The sequence below is a fragment of the Garra rufa genome, chromosome 15, assembly GCF_049309525.1.
Source record: "Garra rufa chromosome 15, GarRuf1.0, whole genome shotgun sequence".
Classification (NCBI taxonomy): Eukaryota; Metazoa; Chordata; class Actinopteri; order Cypriniformes; family Cyprinidae; genus Garra; species Garra rufa.
In genome coordinates this window covers 34,649,820-34,669,780 of record NC_133375.1, presented here as the reverse complement: position 1 = coordinate 34,669,780, position 19,961 = coordinate 34,649,820, and the positions used below count along the sequence as shown (strand labels likewise).

The 19,961-nt window shown below is 33.7% G+C and overlaps 1 long non-coding RNA gene across 1 annotated transcript; it reads right to left on the bottom strand.

Annotated features, from left to right (window-relative positions):
• Positions 1-2,064: 2,064 nt before the first annotated feature.
• Positions 2,065-3,757, bottom strand: LOC141287485 (uncharacterized). Its single transcript, XR_012339476.1, has 4 exons — positions 3,640-3,757; positions 2,956-3,045; positions 2,487-2,560; positions 2,065-2,240 (listed from the first exon to the last, which is right to left on the bottom strand). It is a non-coding gene; the product is annotated as an uncharacterized lncRNA (long non-coding RNA).
• Between the last annotated feature and the right edge of the window lie 16,204 nt (positions 3,758-19,961).

The following is a 19,961-nucleotide window of genomic DNA, read 5'->3' as shown; positions in this document are numbered from 1 at the left end:
CGTCCAATTCCATTTTCTACCAGTAGGGGTAAATTGGAAGGTTGTGAAAAATGTCCACTGTCCCCCTCTATTGATTGACACTGGAGTCATGTCTCTATCTTCCTGTTGTAAAAAGTTATTACAAAAAGGAAGTTAATTTTGAACGTGCAATTCCCTTTTCTACCAGTAGGGGTAAATTGGAAGGTTGTGAAAAATGTCCACTGTCCCCCTCTATTGATTGAGACATGTGACCAGTGTCAATCTTCCTGCTGTAAAAAGTTATTACAAAAAAAGGGTTAATTTTGGATATGCAATTCCCTTTTCTAGCAGTAGGGGTAAATTGGAAGGATGTGAAAAATGTCCACTGTCCCCCTGTATTGATTGACACTGGTCTCATGTCTCTATGATCCTGCTGATGAAAGTTATTTGAAAAAGAATGTTAATTTTGGACATGCAATTCCCTAATCAGCCATGGCTGTCTCCTGTCCCCTTCTATTGATTGACAGTGGTCTCATGTCTATAGGCCCTTTAACCCTTTCATGCATGAATTATGGAAAACATTATCTAAATTATTATAATAATTATTATAATAATTATTTTTTTTATAATTTTAACATGACGCTAAAATTGAATTCCATTTTCATAAAATTCAGTTCCATTAAAAAATGATTAACCTGTCCATGTATGTGGAAACCATGCAACAAAGGAGTAAAATGGGACATAAAGCCACAGCTGACAATATATATATATATATATATATATATATATATATATATATATATATATATATATATATATATATATATATATATATGATTAATAAAACACATTGTAGGAACAATAACAATAGTTACATACTGTATGTGCAGAAACCTGTTAGCAATATAGGCAAACATAAAAAATAGCTGATTGTATGAACTTATTATACTTCATCCTTGTATTACTTACACTGTCCTCTGGATATTCTAAATTATTCTGTACTGACTCCTTGACCTGTGCAGTACATGTTTGGCAGGCAAAATGTAAATTTGTCTCCATATGTATGTGTAAAGTTGCCATTTAATGATATAATAATTCATTTTAAATGGTTATTTATGTTGATATATTTGTTATTTTACAATATAATACAATTTATAGCATCTGTACCATGCATGAAAGGCTTTACAAATAAGCTATCACAAAAACAACGCTCACTGAGCTACAGCAAAAAAAAAAAAAAACGAAGAAAACTTGCACTTTCCCCACGGTCCCTTACTGAACGCTCCGCTGAGAGCGAGCTCTCCCGGCTTAATGCACATTGCGACGGCTTGTGCGGGGCAGTGCTCATTATACAGAGCGAAAATACTGAAAATGAAGGCTGTGAAACATGATCAGCTATGCCCTTTTGGCTATCACACCGTTTAGACTTTTTTAGGGCAAGTCGTTTTAAAGTTATTGGTGTTTATCGCTGAATGTGTCACGAATATCAAAAACAAAACCAATTTAACCCCGGTGTGACGTCATGCGTCTTTTTTTTAAAAGATGGAAAATAATTATCAAAAGTTTATAAGACTCTTTATTAAGTACGATATATATTAAAATATAGAAACAACACACTTCTGCTTAGTGAAATTACACGTTAACTATTTGTGACCATGGACCACAAAAGGTATATTTGTAGCAATAGCCAAAAATACATTGTATGGGTCAAAATTAAACTTCCTACCGTAAATAGGCTATATCAAAACTTAATTTGTGATTAGTAATATGCATTGCCGTATAGTAATATTCATTTGGACTTTCTAAAGGCATTAGAATTTTTGACTGGTTTTGTGGTCCAGGGTCACATTTTGTCTTTATTCTTAAAGTTAATTACAAAATATTTATTTAGTAAATCCGTGATGTTTGCGTGCTATCAGGGCTATACCTTATTGTCATTATGTTTAAAACATACCTAAGGTAACTTACCCTTTCATAAGACAATACTTCAAACCCAAGACATTACAATCCCATGCCTGAACTGTGGTTTTCCAAAAAGCTTTTTTTTTATAAAACAAAAAATAGGATTCAAACTCAAACGTTAATGACAAGAAATATTGATTAATATAATGTAGACAATTTTTATATAATTTTATTTAGTAAAGGAATAAAAAATGTACACTTTTCTTGATCTATCTACACATCAATTGCATATTGCATTGAGAAGAAACTTTTAATGCAAGAGCAAATTACAATGCACGTTGAAGTTAGCACGTTTGTCAGACGTCCACGGACCTCGCAACCTAAAAACAACAAAAGAACAACCGATTCAACCATTATGGCTTCTTTACGAAATGAATTATTCTGAGATTAATTTATTTGGATATCATGCAACCACTTCTAAATGAGCCTTTAACACATTTACAGTACATAACACATAGGAAATAATAGTAAAACCCAGATTTACAGCTAGGCAAACTCTTGATTTCAGCTGGAATTGATGTTTCGATTTTCCAACTGCTTCATGAACCATCTTAAATGCTGCATACCCTTTATGAACATTTTGAGTTGTAATCCAGAATTTCCACTTCTTTGATTGCATGCAGTTTACTTCATTCCAAACCTAAAATTAAAACAATACAGATGTCAGTAGGTCCATTATCAAGTAGTCTCAAATGCCACAGGGAAGAGTTTTTTTATGCATGTGTAAAGTTTCATTTACGCATTAATGCAAGTGTTAACATTCATATTAAAATATTTCCTCTTCATTCATTTGCTTCCAAACCTGTTTTGAGTTTCTCCACGCTGATAAACACACTGCCACGGTGCATTATTACTCACGGTACGAGTTTGAGTCTGGCCTAGCGCGTACCAAAAGTAATAATGAACTGTGAAGCAGTTAAAAAGGTCTCCTTTCTTCTCACCAAGGCATGACATTGTAAAGTGAAACAGTTTATATTGTTTTAAAGCATACAGAATTTAAATCTTCATGATTTGCTACAATTTTGTAGACTTTACCTTTTGCAGCCTGCAGAAGTTACATCTTTGTCTTCATTAGTGGCCCTCAGAGGTGCCCGAATAATCCCAAGAGGTTAAATCCATCTATTGCTGCAGTGATAGAGTAGGAAAAACATGATGTAATACTTTAAACAATTCAGTATTGTTAGACTAATTAACAGAGGCTTCTCAGAAATGACATAATGCTGAAAAGTCTGTCTAACAAGGCCGCAAAACGATTATAAACATGCAGTACGCAAACTACTGTATATAAAAAATAAATGCATGCATTTAACACTTCAACGCCCTTCTTAATATTACAATTGGCCAACAGAGGGCGCAATTTAATGTCGTGTGATCAGGTGACTTAATGTGTTTAAAACAAATTACAAAACCGTTTCTAAAATGTTGTTTTAATAACAACAGATATGAAGCAAAATGGGAAAAGTCTCTCACGTAATCTAGTTTTATACTGTCAATAATGCATTAGGACAACTTTGGGAGTAAAGCCAACACCCAACTGAAAAATACTGCAATATTTTTCATTGCAGTGTCTGTATCTACATGTATTATATAAACCGTAATTAACTAAAATATTAACAATAACTTGGTATTATTAAAGCAGCTTATTCGAATCCCAAAGTTGCATATAATGTAAAGTATGACTCAAAATCCTCAGAAAAACGTTAGTTCTATAAACTCTACCTGAAATTTATGGATCTGTTTCCAAATATGTGCTGGTCCAGCTGTGAACCTGAGATGTGAGGAGGTCCATAGACGAACATTTGAGCTCCAGAAACTTTAGTGATGTGCTCATTGTAGCCTATGCAGAAATGAAATGCCTTTGTCGTGTTAGAGGTTCTTTTTATTTCACCTTCCTGTGGAAGTGAGGAATCAGGATGGTCATTCCCCAAACCGGAATTCCTGTGTGTGTTTGGAACTGATAAAACTGCTGTAAAGAACAAACTCCATCCTTCTAGGACCGCTGGAGTCTGTCAGGGAACTCTGAGAAGAATTTAGCATTCTTTTGAAGTGGAAAAAAATCTGTTTTTAGAATTACTGCATCTTTCTATTATGAAGGTACACAGGGTTCATGTAGTTCTGCTTGGGCCTGTTGAAATATGAAAAATGAAAAGGCTGTTCTCTGAAAACATGCATATTATAGTATCTATGCATTTGGAATCAGCTTCTGCTTTTTAGATTTTCAGTGGTTATTTTAAATGTAGCCCTGGACCACAAAACCAGTCATACATTATCTGAAAGTTGGACAATATTCGGCCGAGATACAACTATTAGAAAATGTGTAATCTGAGGTTGCAAAAAAATCTAAAAATTGAGAAAATCACTTTTAAAGTTGTCTTAGCAATGCATATTATTAATCAAAAATTAAGTTTTGCTATATGTATGGTAAGAAATTTACAAAATATCTTCATGGAACATCATTAATATCCTAATGATTTTTGGCATAAAAGAAAAATTGATCATTTTGACCCATAAAATGTATTTTTGCCTATTGCTACAAATATACTCCTGAAACTTACGACAGCTTTTGTGGTCCAGAGCAACAAATAACTTCTTGTTAGCAACAAACAGCTAATCAGAAGCCAGGGTGATCCATCCATTTAATAAAATATCACAAAACATTAACACGAAAGTAAACCATTGTCAATAAAGTAAAAAAAAGAGGCCATCGGGTTTTAATTTCTGCCTGGAGGTTAGCATGAGGAGGGGGGACAGAAATGCAGCATTTCCAGTGTCGGAGGAAACAGGAAGCTGCTGGTGGATGAAGATAGCAGGGTCTGCTTCATCCAAACAATAAAAATCTCACCCGCTCAGGAAAAGGATCTGCGTCAGCAGTGAGTGACAGATTTTAGAAAGACAAAATGGTGCCAAATCCAAAGTGGCGGGAGAAAATCAGTGTTTCACTTAAAGACCTCAAAAGCACAATGCTGCGTTCCTTATATTCGTCGAAAGTAAATTCCACTTTGGAATCGCTGTTATGAAAAACTTCCGTAGGCATGGTCAAACGTTATTTCCCAAATACAAACCCTTTCCTTGAAACTTTTAACACATTATTTAGGCTCCCAAAGTATGCGGACACTTAAACTAGGCTTAAAATAGACATCAGATAGCCTAAAAATATATCAAAAATGCAAGCTGATTAAAGAGAGAGTTTACCCAAAAATTAAAATTCTGTCATTCGTTATTCACCCTGTCGTTCCAAGCCTGTAAGACCTTTTGCACCCAAAAATTATTCTTGTCGCTTCAGAAAATTTACAGTTACCACTACAGTCACATGAGGTGCGTTTCCATTACAGATTTGCATGAAGCGTTTGCAATATTTCATAAACTTCAATAAAAAACTCAAAATGCCAGTGTTTCCTCTCCCAATACGTCATGGCAATGGATGTTGGTAGGAAAGATAATACTAAAGATAAGATAATAGGAAAGATAACGCTTTTCTCCAAAGACACAGGATTCCCTGAATTATAGTCATTTGATATTGTTATTGAAAATACAGAAAATAATTTTGATCATTTTTTAAGCCCATATCGGTCATCCCTATAAGCGGTCACTAAGGTGTTTTTTGAGATTATAGTACATTAAAGAATGTTCATGTGACTTTTACATACGCAATGTGACCTGTAAATGCAAAAAAGCTATTTCTATTGCAGTTTGGTGAAATATTCCTGAACAACCACCTCATGCAAGTGTAAAAACTCTTAGATTTTTATCAAAAATATCTTAATTTGGGTTCTGAAGATAATCAAAGGTCTTACCAGTTTGAAACAACATGAGGGTGAGTAATTAATGACAGAATTTTCATTTTTGGGTGAACTATCCCTTTAAATGTCCAAAATGATGCAGAGAAGTAAAGTCAGTTTTGAGAGAAGTCATTTAACTTAAAACTACAGAGTAGACCCAACTCGCTGAAAAAATTATGAAGCAATAATGCAATGAATACAATGTGACTGCATTTAAAAAACACTGATATACAGTTGCGATCAAAATTATTCAACCCCTTTGACCTGCAAGATAATTTGCTGCAGTAAACAAAATTTTGTGAAAACTATTCGGCAAAGGCATTAGTACACTATTAGAGAAAGTTTATTAATACATATTTGAGTACTTCTAAAAAAGTAAGTTGATGAATAATGAAAAAAAAAAACCTGTTCATGTTCAAAATTATTCAACCCCCAAAAGTCAAATTTGGTGCAGAATCTTTTATTCTTTAAAACCACCAGTAAACGCTGCTTGGAAGTGCTTAGAAGCTTCTGTCACCTCTTTACTGCAATCCTGGCCCATTCCTCGCCTGAAAAAGCTTTCAGATCACTAATAATCTTTGGTTTTCACTTTGCCACTGTTGTCTTCAAATTCAACCATGTCCATGAGAATCAAATCTGAAGTTTGAACAGGCCACTCTATTCACTCATTCTATGACTGATCCCTGAACCAAGCATAAGTAGATTTTGGATGTATACTTTGGGATGATTGTCCTGCAGGAAAGTCCATTGATCATCAGCTTCAGTCTCTGCACCAAAGGCATCACAATTCTTGCCAAAATGGCCTGATACTTCAAAGAATTCATGATGCCCTTCATACAGTCATGATTTCCACTTCCTGCAACAGTAAAACAACCCCATAATAGGACTGATCCACCTCAGTGTTTAACTATGGAGATGGTGATATTCTGCTTTTAAGTTTTGCCTTTTTTTGCACCAGATATGCCTCTGATTTATAGGTCCAAAAAGTGTTTAGCCACATCACTTCATAAAACATTTTTTCAGAACTTCACCGGTCTATCTAAATTCATTTTAGCTTATTCAAGTCAGCGTTTTGTTCTTCTAAAACAAGAGTGTCATTCGGCAGGATGCCCCAACATCTTGCATCTTGAAATGTTTTTCCTCCTTTCATTAGGCCAATCTTGAAAGTCTACATTGCAGGTTTTTCCTCAGGTTTTTAATAAAACATTTTATGATATTGTGCTTTTCCTGTAACACCCTTAAAGTTTATATATATATATATATATATATATATATATATATATATATATATATACACACACAACACATCTTAAGCTAAGGAATAGGGCTGCCAGCTTTTAATGTCTTGGAAGTCTTCATGTAGCCTTAGACTTTCTAATATAATATAACTATTACTTCTCTATAGAGTTTCTAAAGGCTTAATTGTGTTTTTAAAACAATTTTGTTTTCCACCATACAAATAAATGACTTAACTGTGATGTTGAATAAGGGTTGAATAATTATGACATAGCTGTCTTTTGACTGTCCTTGACTTTTGGGGGTTGAGTAATTTTGAACATGAACATTTAGAGCCAATTAGATTTTTTCATTATTCATCAACTTACATTCTCAGAATTACAAAAAAAAATCTTTCTCTAATAGTGTAATAATGTCTTCGTTGAAATGTTTTTTTTTTTCCAAATTTAGTTTTCTGCAGCAAAATGTATTGCAGGTCAACGGGTTTGGATAATTTTGATTGCAACTGTACATCTGTGTTTTTTAAATGCTGTCACATCGTATGTTTTGATGTCCTTTGCATCATTTCAAGTGACTTAAAAACAGTATTGTTTAATAGGGGTTGAATAATTATGACAGCTGGGTGATTAAAAAAATTCTAGGACTCAAAAATATTACATTATATATTGTCATTATTACTTTTAATATGCCAGTAATCTGTTACAGATGCAATTTCTATAAAGTCCTGGACCTTCAGAAAAGCTTTTATTTGTAAAATTGTTTGTAAATAATTTAGTCTCAGACCTGCCACAGAAAAAAGCCGGTCACCTTTAAAGGGATAGAACTCATTCCTCCATAACAGCAGGGGGCGTATATGTAATATGTTTCCTTAAAATGGCTATTGTAAGTGTTTGGCCACATGGCAGTGCCACTCTCCGTTACCTATTTACAGTAAATGTGAACAAATCCCACAACCGACACTTAAGCAAAAGCAAACGTGTTGTCGTACCATCCGATATTTTAAAATGAAGAGGGGTTTCAGGGCAGGAAATCAGTTCTTGGAGGCTGAAGGATGTGCATTGTGGAAAGGCCTTTGTGATATTAGGGTGGGGTGGTCAAACACGGCTTTAAAAAGAAGACGCTATTCAAACCTAATGAACTTGTTTTGAATTCCTCGCCTCCTGAATGGCAAAGCATTCCAGCGCTTCGAAATAGAGAGAAGAACAAACAGCGGAAGTGATGCAAGAAATTCTGTTCTTTATCTGGCATTCCCAGCCCTCACCTGCTGAACCAATCACACCCCCTCTTCCCCCCGCGAAGACTCCTCAACTTTGAGCTTTAGACCGCTGGGTACGTTTTTAGGAGTGAGAGGAAGCCATTCATCTGAAGCTCTGGGTTCCTGTTAGAGTGGTCAGGCAAAACACTGCTTAGAAATGTAGGTTCCCATTCGATTGAGGATATGACCTGTTACACGGTGTACAAGGTTTCTTCAAAGTTCTGAGAAGAGCCTGAGATTTTATGTAATGATGTTTTGCAAACCATCTAATCAAATGAATGGCCGTTGTATGACATAACCAACTGTGAGTTGAGACCTTTACTCTTCAGTTACTCAATTTAGACTGTTCTTCCCAGCACAGTTGGATAACATGCATCCTATTTTTTATTTTTTTTAAATCCATCAGAACAAACCTTTAAAAAAATACATTTACATTTTCTCTGCTGTCTCACAACATCTCATCTATATCTACAACTCTGGAACGTATTGTGGCATTTCATATTTGGCATTTTGTTGTTGCATTTGTTATTGTACATCTTAAATGAGTTAATGTACCTAGACTTTAGCAATATGAGCATTTGAAGAGCTCAAGATGGTTAAAGACATTTTCTGAGGGAGTTTAAAAAAAGTGTTTACAGAAAAGCAGCAGTTCTTCTATCTCCAATTTGATGCCTCATTTCTAGTCAAATGTCACATTTTGTACTGTAGTACTTCAGATCAAGAACACAGGATGTTCCGAACAGTTGATTTGGGATCTGATGCCCTCTTGTGGTCATATTACCATCAGCAGTTGTCAACTGGTCAGTTCAGTTCTTAAAAGAATTGCAGACAGCAGGCTGGTTATTTATTTACTTGATATTATATCTGGTTTTAGCTGGATTTTGTTAAATCAACTGGTTTTTAGCTGTTTTCTTTTTGCTAAATCAACTGGTTTAAGCTGCTCTTAATAGCATTTTTTTTTTTGCTAATTTCTGTTAAATCACATGGCTTTAGAAGTGGGGTTTTTTTCTGTTTTTTCCTTAAATCAACTGGTTTTAGCTAAATCAGGTGGTTGTAGTGTTTTTTTGTTAAATTATCTGGTTTTAGTTGGTTTTTAGCTGTTTTCTTTTAGCTAAATCAGCTGGTTTTAGCTGTTTTTCCTAAATAATCAGATTTTAGCTAAATCAGCTGGTTTTAGTGTTTTTTTTTATCTGTATTCTTTTTGCTAAATCAACTGGTTTAAGCTGTTTCTATTATAGTTTTTTGCTAAATTAGCTGTTTTCCCCCTAAATCAACTGGTATTAGTTGGTTTTTAGCTAAATTACCTGTTTTTTTTTAGCTTTTTCCTCCTAAATCAGTTGGTTTTATCTGTTTTTTAGGTGTCTTTTCCCTAAAACAACTGGATTTGCTGGTTTTAACTTGTGTTAGCTAAATTAACTGGTTTTAGCTGTTTTTTTTTTTTTTTTTTTTGGCAAAATTAACTGGTTTTAGCTGGGTTTTTTTTGGCTAAATTAACTGGTTTTAGCTGTTTTTTTTTGCTAGATTAACTGGTTTTAGCTGGGGTTTTTTTGGCTAGATTAACTGGTTTTAGCTGTTTATTTCTAGCTTTTTTTCTGCTAAATCAGCTGGTTTTTAGCTGCTTTTTTTCCTAAATCAACTGGTTTTAGCTAAATCAGTTTGGTTTTAAGTGGTTTTAGCTGATTTTGAGGCAACTAGTTTTTTTTTTAGCTGCCCTTCCCCCTATAAATCAACTATATATCAATCTATCTAGCTGACTTTTAAAACAACTAAAATAAACTTAACTATTTCAAACTGAAAACCTTCAAGGTTAAAGCTCTCAAAACTACTTCAAACTTTCTGGCTAGGCTTTTTCAAGCCAACTTAAAGTTTGTCTACAAACTTTATCGTAACTTTTATGTATATCAACAGCTCAACTGACTTGTAGGTTGCCAGGTTGAGGTCACAAATGGGTTGAAATTTGTATGATGTGTCTATTGTGGGGTTAGGATGCATTTCATACAAGATCTGGCAACTGGACAACCTTGGAATAATATATTGACATGATTATTCATATCCACCTTATTTTTCCCGTAAGAGCTGGCATAGCCATTTGTGAAATTTATGTATGAGGCTTCCGGTCTTGTCCACATCCAGCTATTTTTAGCTGGACAAAACAGCTTGTTTTGCTGCTTGATATTGCAAACGGGTGTCTCACCATATTAATTTAATGTATTATCTTAATTATGAACACAGTGCATTAAAAAACATTATGAACAGTGTATTTTCCTATAGCGGCACATTCACAGAAAACAACTTACTTCCCGTGAAAAAATAAGGGTTTAGGCCACAGTTATGGAATTTTATTGTATTAAATATTGTATAAATCCAGAAGTAAAACCAGTTGAAAGTTGCTCATCTACATGAAGTTGCACAACCATAAACAGGACAAATGGAAACATTTTAAAATGGCCTTTAATTTGTTAAACTTCTACATAAAAACTGCCCAGTTTGACAGACATACAATTTAGACTTTTACAATATGAATGATTTGAATTGAACTGAAATAAAACTCAACTCAGTGTCTACTATACAGGTTAGCATTTGCAAAAAAGTCACAAGCCTTTCACACTTGATTTGGCAGTTTTATGTTTATGAGGTCTTCGAAGGAAGGGATCCAGCAAGTTCAAAAGCACAATATACAGAAAAACACAGACATTTCAGCTCTGCAGTAGTGTTTCTTCATGAATGGATACGACAATATTTGTCACGTTCAGAACCTATTATTGAAGAGCAGCCCAAACCTATCCTGAATGAGGTAAATACTTGTGTTTAACATCAAAAAATGAAATCAGAATGATATTGACAGGGCCCAAAATTAACAACTTGACGACTTTACCAGCCATAAATATTTCTTATGCGCTAAGAAATTCAAAAACTTTATTTAAAATACATTTTTGCCAATAGAAGTAGGCTGTTTTCCAGTGTTATATTGCTAGATCACTGTGTAAAAGCTACAAAGACCAGTTGTGATTTTTGTTTCTTATATTTTAGTGCAACAAATAAAAAAACATGTAGTTCTAGAAAAAAGAGAAATCTTATTAATAGTGTTACATATTCAAGCAAGACCTATTTCTTATGTTGCATTTCTCAATACAGGCAAGTAACATTTTATTTACTCACCAAAGCCAGTTTTTACTTGCATGTGGCACTTGGTGATTGTTAATCTTGGACCCTGGGTAGCAATCATTCAGAGAGACTCAACAAAAGAATCTAAAATAGTGTAAACAATTCAAAAGAATAACTTAGGGGGGATATGTAGACACAAGACCATGCATATATTTTCCAAAAGAAGAAGATAAAAGTAGAGAAGAAAAAAAAACAGGCACAAACACAATTTAAAAAAGCTTAAGTTCAACCGTCAGAAGTCGAAGGCTTGAACTTTATGGAGAATTGGACCCCCTAAGACTGGCACACACACAGAGACAGGGCAAGCATGCATGCGTCGAAACACAGCACCAGCTGAGGACCACCATCAACATCTACTGGACTGCACCACTACAGCTACACCATACACAGCCACATCCACCGCGCTGAGAGAGAGAAAGGAAAAGAGACAGAAAGAGGCTGAAGTGCTATTCAGATGCTTTTCTAAATGCCAATTAAGCTCTTTTTATTAATAGAGGACGTCTGGGATTTCATGAACTGATTCTGATGGAATCCAAGTATATGATTGTGCAACAGCTGGTTGCAGTCCTCTAATCTGATTGGCCAAGCGACATTCCATAGAGTATAATAGCAGTAAGAGTTTTTAAAGTTTGCCAGGTTGCACCACCATAGACACTAAGTTTTTTGTTAGGATGAAAAAAGTGATTCATGTTACTCATGTAATTATGGAGAGACAAAAAACGTTTACGTTTTGTGTTTTCAACATATTATGCATTCACATAATGACAAATTAAGGTGTCAAATCGATTAATCGCAATTAATTGCATCCAAAATAAGTTTTTCATAATATATGTGTGTACTATGGATATTATTTGTATATAGGAACACACACACACACACACACGTTTACATATTTAAGAAATCTAATATATATTTATAGATAAATATGTGACCCTGGACCACAAAACCAGTCTTAAGTCGCTGGGGTATATTTGTAGCAATAGCCAAAAATACATTGTATGGGTCAAAATTATTGATTTTTCTTTTATGTCAAAAATCATTAGGAAATTAAGTAAAGGTCATGTTACATTAAGATTTTTTGTAAAATTCCTACTGTAAACCTATCAAAATGTAATTTTTGATTAGTAATATGCATTAAGAACTTAATTTGGACAACTTTAAAGGTGATTTTCTCAGTATTTAGATTTTTTTGCACCCTTATATTCCAGATTTTCAAATAGATGTATCTCGGCCAAATATTGTCCTATCCTAACAAACTATACATCAATAGAAAGCTTATTTATTGATATATATCTCAGTTTTTAAAATTTAACCTTATGACTGGTTTTGTGGTCCAGGGTCACATATGAATGTATATATACATGTAAATATTTCTTAAATATATGTATGTCTGTGTATTTTTATATATATATATATATATACATATAAATATACACAGTGCACACACATATATTATGTAAACACAAACTTTTATTTAGGAAGTGATTAATCGCGATTAATCGATCTGACTTAATCGCACTATTACAAATATTAGTTCAAAATAGTTATTTGCTTTTAAATCCATTATCTACCAGTGATGCTTCATTCAAGTTATTGCGCTTAGTATACCTGCGCAGGTATCAACAGCGCAAGTTAGTTGTAGGTTGCCAGGTTGAGGTCACAAATCGGTTGCAATTTGTATGATGTGTTGATTGTGTGAGTAGGATGTGTTTCATACAAGATCTGGCAACTGGACAACCTTGGAAAAGTATATTGGCATGATTATTCATATAACGAGGTTTGAGTATGAATTATTACAGGAGTTTCCCAGGAAAAATAACAAAATTGGAGGGAGGTGGGAAATATGTGAGTTTCCTGGGAAAAACGTAAGTGTTGAGAGGTATGGAATTTTATTGTATTAATATTAGCCTATTAATACATGCAACGTTGATTTTTGGGATTTTGTTTACTTTGAATAAACAATTTTGGTACATATTTTAAATGACAAATTAGCGCTGTCAAATTGATTAATCGCGATTAATCACAATTAATCGCATCCAAAATTAGTTTCTTCACATAATGTGTGTGTACTGTGTATATTTATTTGTATATATGAATACCCGTACATACATTTACATATTTAAGAAATATATCTAAAATATATTTAAATTGATATATAAATCATTTAAATATAAATGTTTATATTTACATGTAAATATGTCTTAAATATATGCGTGTGTGTGTGTGTATTTATACTCTATATATTAATAGTGCAACTGGGTTGTAGGTTGCCAGATTGAGGTCATAAATGGTTGCAATTTGTATGATGTGTCGATTATGTGAGTAGGATGCGTTTCATACAAGATCTGGCAACTGGACAACCTTGTAATAATATATTGCCAAGATTATTCATATAACGAGGTTTGAGTAATATGAATTATTACAGGAGTTTCCTAGGAAAAATAACAAATTCGAAGGGAGGTGGGAAATATGGGAGTTTCCCGGGAAAAACATGAGTGTTGAGATGTATGGAATTTTATTGTATTAATATTAGCCTATTAATACATGTAACTGTTTGATTTTAGGGATGTTGTTTACTTGGAATAAACAATTTTGATACATATTTTTAAATTACAAGTTAGTGCTTTAAATCGATTAATCACGTGTGTGCATTGTGTATTTATTTGTATATATAAACACACATACATTGCCATATTTAAGAAATATATCTAATATATATTTATATATAAATAATTTAAATATAAATGTAAATATTTCTTCAATATATACATGTATGTGTGTGTATTTATATATATATATATATATATATATATATATAGAAATATACATTGTACACACATTATGTAAACAAACCTTGTATTTTGGATGCGATTTATCAATTTGACAGCACTGTTACAAATTAGGGCTGCAAAACAATTAATTGCGATTAATCACATTCAAAATAAAAGTTTGTTTACATACTATATGTGTGTGTGATGTGTATATTTAAATGCGATTAATCGTTTTGCAGCCCTATTACAAATATTTCAGAATAGTTCTTTCCTTTAAATTCATTTTACTTGTCTACTTAATTCCTTTAAATAAAAAAGACTAATACAAAAATACAACACCATAAAAATAAAAATTACTAACTAAATAAATAACATTAAAAATAGCCCCCTTAATGTTCAAGACATGGTTGCGTTGTTGCTTTTAAACCAGAGTACAGTGTAAAAATGATTTTTCAAAGTTGTAAATTGAAAATGACTGTAGTATGTTTTTACAAGAAAGCATTTTAGTTATTCTACTTAAAAATCCATTTAATTCAATGTGCTACTTGCCATTTCTTTGTAATTAATTGTGAAATTTGCTAGAAATTTCTGAGTACAAATTCTGTTCAAGTTAGCAGTGTGAGTGCAATTTTCTGTTCTTTTAAATTTGAGATTTTGCTCTCATCTGTTACTAACTATTTACCTATAAAGTAGGTTGAATATACCAGGAGATGCAATGGAATATATGGGATAGTTAGGTTATTTGTGAAACAAGAATATACAGTAAATCACAAATTAGCTAAAAAACATGGGTAGTTTGCTCTGGAAATTTACAGTTTGATTCGTATGTGATTAAGTTGTGAAACACTAATTTCAGCCTGTCAAAACAGGGCAGATACAGAAAAACAGGTTAAGAATAGAGACAGAGCAGAAAGAGAAAATATGCCTGAGAGAGAGGAGGCAAAAAGAGCGTTTGAGACAGCGACAGTGAGAGAAACAGAAGAGGAGGTGAGAAAGAGAGCGAGAGGAAGAAGGGAGCAGCTGTGGCGTGTGTGCACATCGCAGGAAGAAAGTGTAAATGAGTGAGTGAGTGAGGTGACACTTCTTTCTTCTCTGGGAGGAAAGAGTAAGAGAACCAGAAAAAGATGCTTACCGCTTCACCTGCCATAGAGAACTATTCATCTACAACAGCACCTCACACAAAATGTAGGGGATGATTATGCATTCATCATCATGTTAAAAATAATAATAACTAGGATTTGCATTTCCTGACGGAAATACCAGTGCTTGCAAGGCAGCAAAAGTGTTAAGGTAACATTAGAGCTTAAAAATAAATAATTCAGTACGCAAATACAATGATATTCGCTGTTTTAAAAAACATTCTATCATAAGTAAGTTTGGGGTTTGTAAGATTTTAAAAAAAAAATCCAGTATGTTCTCCAAAGCTGCATTATTTGATAAAAATGTGAAATATTATTACAATTTAAAATTGTAAATTTTAAAATGTAATTTATTAATGTGATGGCAAAGATGATTTCAGCACCATTACTCCAGTCTTCAGTGTCACATGATCCTTCAGAAATCTTTCTAATAAACTGATTTGTTGCTTAAAGGGTTACTCCACCGCAAAATGAAAATTTTGTCATTAATCACTTAACCTGTAAAAGCTTTGTTCTTCTTCGGAATACAAATTTAGATATTTCTGATCGATTCTGACAGCATATTGACAGACATTCTGACGAGAATACTTTTTGTACGCAAAGAAAACAAAACTTTATTCAACAATTCGTGTCGTTTGCGTCCTACCTTGTTTCCGTTCAAATCAAAGCGTAAATGACGTAAACAGCGTATCCGCAACGCAGCTGACATTGTACGGTGGAAAAGCTCCAAAATGGCGGTAGGGTGACGCGAACAACACGAATTGTTGAATAAAGTTTTGTTTTCTTTGCGTACAAAAAGTATTCTTGTAGTCTTGTAGTCTCCTTGCCACGTTTCTAGACTTTGATCGTGTTAATTACGTTGCTGTCTATGGGAGGGTCAGAGAGCTGTCAGAATGCATCAAAAAATATCTTAATTTGTGTTCCAAGGATGAGCGAAGCTTTTACTGGTTTGAACATGGGGGTAAGTAATTAATGACAACATTTTCATTTTGGGGTGGAGTAACGTTAACCCTTTAATGTGAATAAACCCCTTTAAAGCTGAATTTGGCAGCGTCATTACTCCATCATTTGCTGCTTAGGAAACATTTCTTATTATTGTTGTTGAAACCCGTTTTTGCTATTTTTGTATGGAAACCATGGTATATTGTTTAGGAATCTTTGAATTAAACTTAAAAAGATTTGTCTTTGCTGTCACTTTTAACCCTTTAAAGGATTAGTTCACTTTCATAACAACAATTTACAGATAATCTACTCACCCCCTTGTCATCCAAGATGTTCATGTCTTTCTTTCCTCAGTCGTAAAGAAATTTTTTTTTTCTTTTGAGGAAAACATTTCAGGATTTCTCTCTATATAATGGATATGTATGGCGCCCCGAAGTTTGAACTTCCAAAATGCAGTTTAAATGCAGCTTCAAAAGGCTCTAAACAGAAGCATCTTATCTGGTGAAACAATCAGTTATTTTCAAAACAAATTGACAATTTATATACTTTTTAACCTCAAATGCTCGTCTTGTCTCGTCTCTGCGATGCGTCGTCTGTGATCTGGGTCAATACAGTTAAGGTATGTCGAAAAACTCTCATCTTGTTTTCTTCCCTAACTTCAAAATCGCCCTACATCGCTGCAAAAGAACCGACACAGTGTTTACAAAGTAAACATGCAAAGAAGCTCAAATGCCCCTTACATAAAAAAAAAAAAAAAAAAAAAAAAAGGTAAAACAGCATTGTAGGACGATTTTGACGTTGAAGACATAAACGAAATGGGAGTTTTTCGACGTACCCTAACTGTATTGACCCGGATCACAGACTACGCATGCGCATCACAGAGATGAGACAAGACCAGCATGGGATCGTTTAGAGCCTTTTGAAGCTGCATTTAAATTGCATTTTGGAAGTTCAAAATTCGGGGCGCCATACATATCCATTATATAGAGAGAAATCCTGAAATGTTTTCCTCAAAAAAACATAATTTCCTTACGACTGAGGAAAGAAAGACATAAACATCTTGGATGACAAGGAGGTGAGTACATTATCTGTAAATTGTTGTTATGAAAGTGAACTAATCCTTCAACTGTCACTCCCTATTTTTAACATAGACGTGAAAATGCACTATTCAGAGTAAATTTTTTATAATTCATGAACCACAGCATTTTGTAATATGATTTTCATGCACATTTTCCATGGTAATGTAATGTCTGATTTGTGTTTGTTTATTTTTTGTATTAGTTTTTGCATTTTTCATGATAGGACAGTTGAGAGGGGGGCGGAACGGGAAAGGTTCACCAGGTGGGATTCGAAATCGGGACCATATATGTGACCCTGGACCACAAAACCAGTCTTAAGTCGCTGGGGTATATTTGTAGCAATAGCCAAAAATACATTGTATGAGTCAAAATGATTGATTTTTCTTTTATGCCAAAAATCAGTAGGAAATTAAGTAAAAATCATGTTCCATGAAGATTTTTTGTAAAATTCCTACTCTAAATATATCAAAATGTAATTTTTGATTAGTAATATGCATTAAGAACTTAATTTGGAGAACTTTAAATGTCATTTTCCCAGTATTTTGATTTTTTTGCACCCTCAGATTCCAGATTTTCAAATAGATGTATCTCGGCCAAATATTGTTTATTTATTTATTTATTAACATATCTTTATTGTCCTATCCTAACAAACCATATATCAATAGAAAGCTTATTTTATTGAGCTTTCATATGATATATCCATCTCAGTTTTGTAAAATTTAACATGTCTGGTTTTGTGGTCCATGGACACATATAGTTTGTAAACCAAGTTTGTTAGAGTAGGCGTCTTGGTGACAAAGAGTTATAACATTGCTTTTAATGCTTCCTGAGCAAACTATTAATTTCATTATTTTATTTATTACTACATTTATTATTGATTTTTTCAATCTTACTGACCCCAAACTTTTGAATAGTAGTGTAGGCAAGAAAACAAGCCTTGAAACCAAGAAAACATCCCTGACTTAAATAGGAAATACGTCATCATTAGAAATAAAACTGCATTCATCAGTCCATTTCAAGATATCTTTATACTTAAAAAAACAATCTATGAACCTTTAAATCTATGAAAAAAGCAGGATTTAAATACACTGCTGCCTTGCAAACACTGTAATAGTAACTAAAAAAACAATGCCAGCCTATGACGTATAAAATGAGTCCCATTTATCCCCCACATTTTTATAGTTTTCACATTACTGAACAGTCTGCACTGACAAATATTCATTAAGTCTAATGTCTTCATGAGAAACTCCTCTTGGCTCTGAAGCAAGCCAGGCAATAACAAGACATGTACGCGGCACTTACTCTGTGCCTCGGCAAACAAACCTAAAGGCTCGGCTCTGACGGCAAGCAGCTACGGCACAAGGCTAAATACTCTAGGTCCATACGAGAAGCAAGCTTTTGCAAATAATCAGCACGCTAGTCATGAAAAAGATCAGTTTGCGTTCCTATGGCAGACGAGAGGGTTCAGTGAAAGTGGTTGCATTAAAAATGGAATATCCTTTCAGTTAGTCCCCCATTTGCCAGCTCTCTGACTACAGTTACAAGAGGAGGATGTTTCACGCAAGGACGCTTGCCCTGCCACTCCTGTGCCAGCCAAACACTTTTAGGGATCTGCAAAGAAAGGAACAGAAACAAAAAGCAAAAAAGAAACAAATAAAAAAAACACATCACACAAGACATGTTAGAGGTGTTGCACGAGAACTCCTGTACAATCGTTGATTCACAGACAGCAATGGGTTAAAACTGTTCATTAAGCTCCACTTCAGAGCGCAGCCCCACTATGAAGTGTGAACTAAAGACAGGGACAGTATAAAAACATACAAAATTGTTCATATGTTTAGCTTGCGACACTATCAAGTGTATTTAACAGCTGCTGATAAAGCTATGGACAAATTATGAATATGTTAAGCAGCAATAAATAGGCCGTCTGATTTTATAGCATGCTGTAAGTTTTCTACTACACACTGCGATGACCTTCTGGAAAATTTCTATTCAATTAGTTTTCCATGCTGGTCAGTGTACGAATAACATGCATCTTTTGAATTATTGCTTCAACGCTCACTACACTGAAAGGCATCGCGTTAACTATGGGTTCATGAGTATATTTTTTACGTCTAAAGCTGATCGTTTTTGTACAGCGGTAAATGCAAAGCTAGCAGAAGTCTCACAGATGCATGCATAAATTACTTAAGCTCTTCACATTTAATGATATGCATTGAAATCGAACGTGATTTGCCGTCGGGGAAAGAAAAAAAAAATCCTGTACATTCAGGATTTTTTGAGGTACAAGGATGTACACCAAAGTAAACGTACCTGAGAAAATATCCTATTCCATCTCTCATGCAAAAAAATCTCTCAAGTCAGATATTTCAACGTCTTAAAAAATCATCATAATTAAAAACACATTTTGACTAGAGTTAAAATGCAGGATTGCTACTTATTCTGTAGGTTTAAGGTCAAAATATTAGTAAATAGTTTTTTTTTTTTTTATTGCCAGAAGGTTTCAGAATATTTGCTTTTGACATTTTCTAATCATTCTTAATCTAAAAGTAGAATTAATCTGATTGCTTGTAGATCATTAGAAATATGAACATGAGTATCTACATATCTTGGTTATAGCAGAACGCTATAACGCTAAACGTGAACATGATATGTTGGTAAAGCAGCCGTTTCCA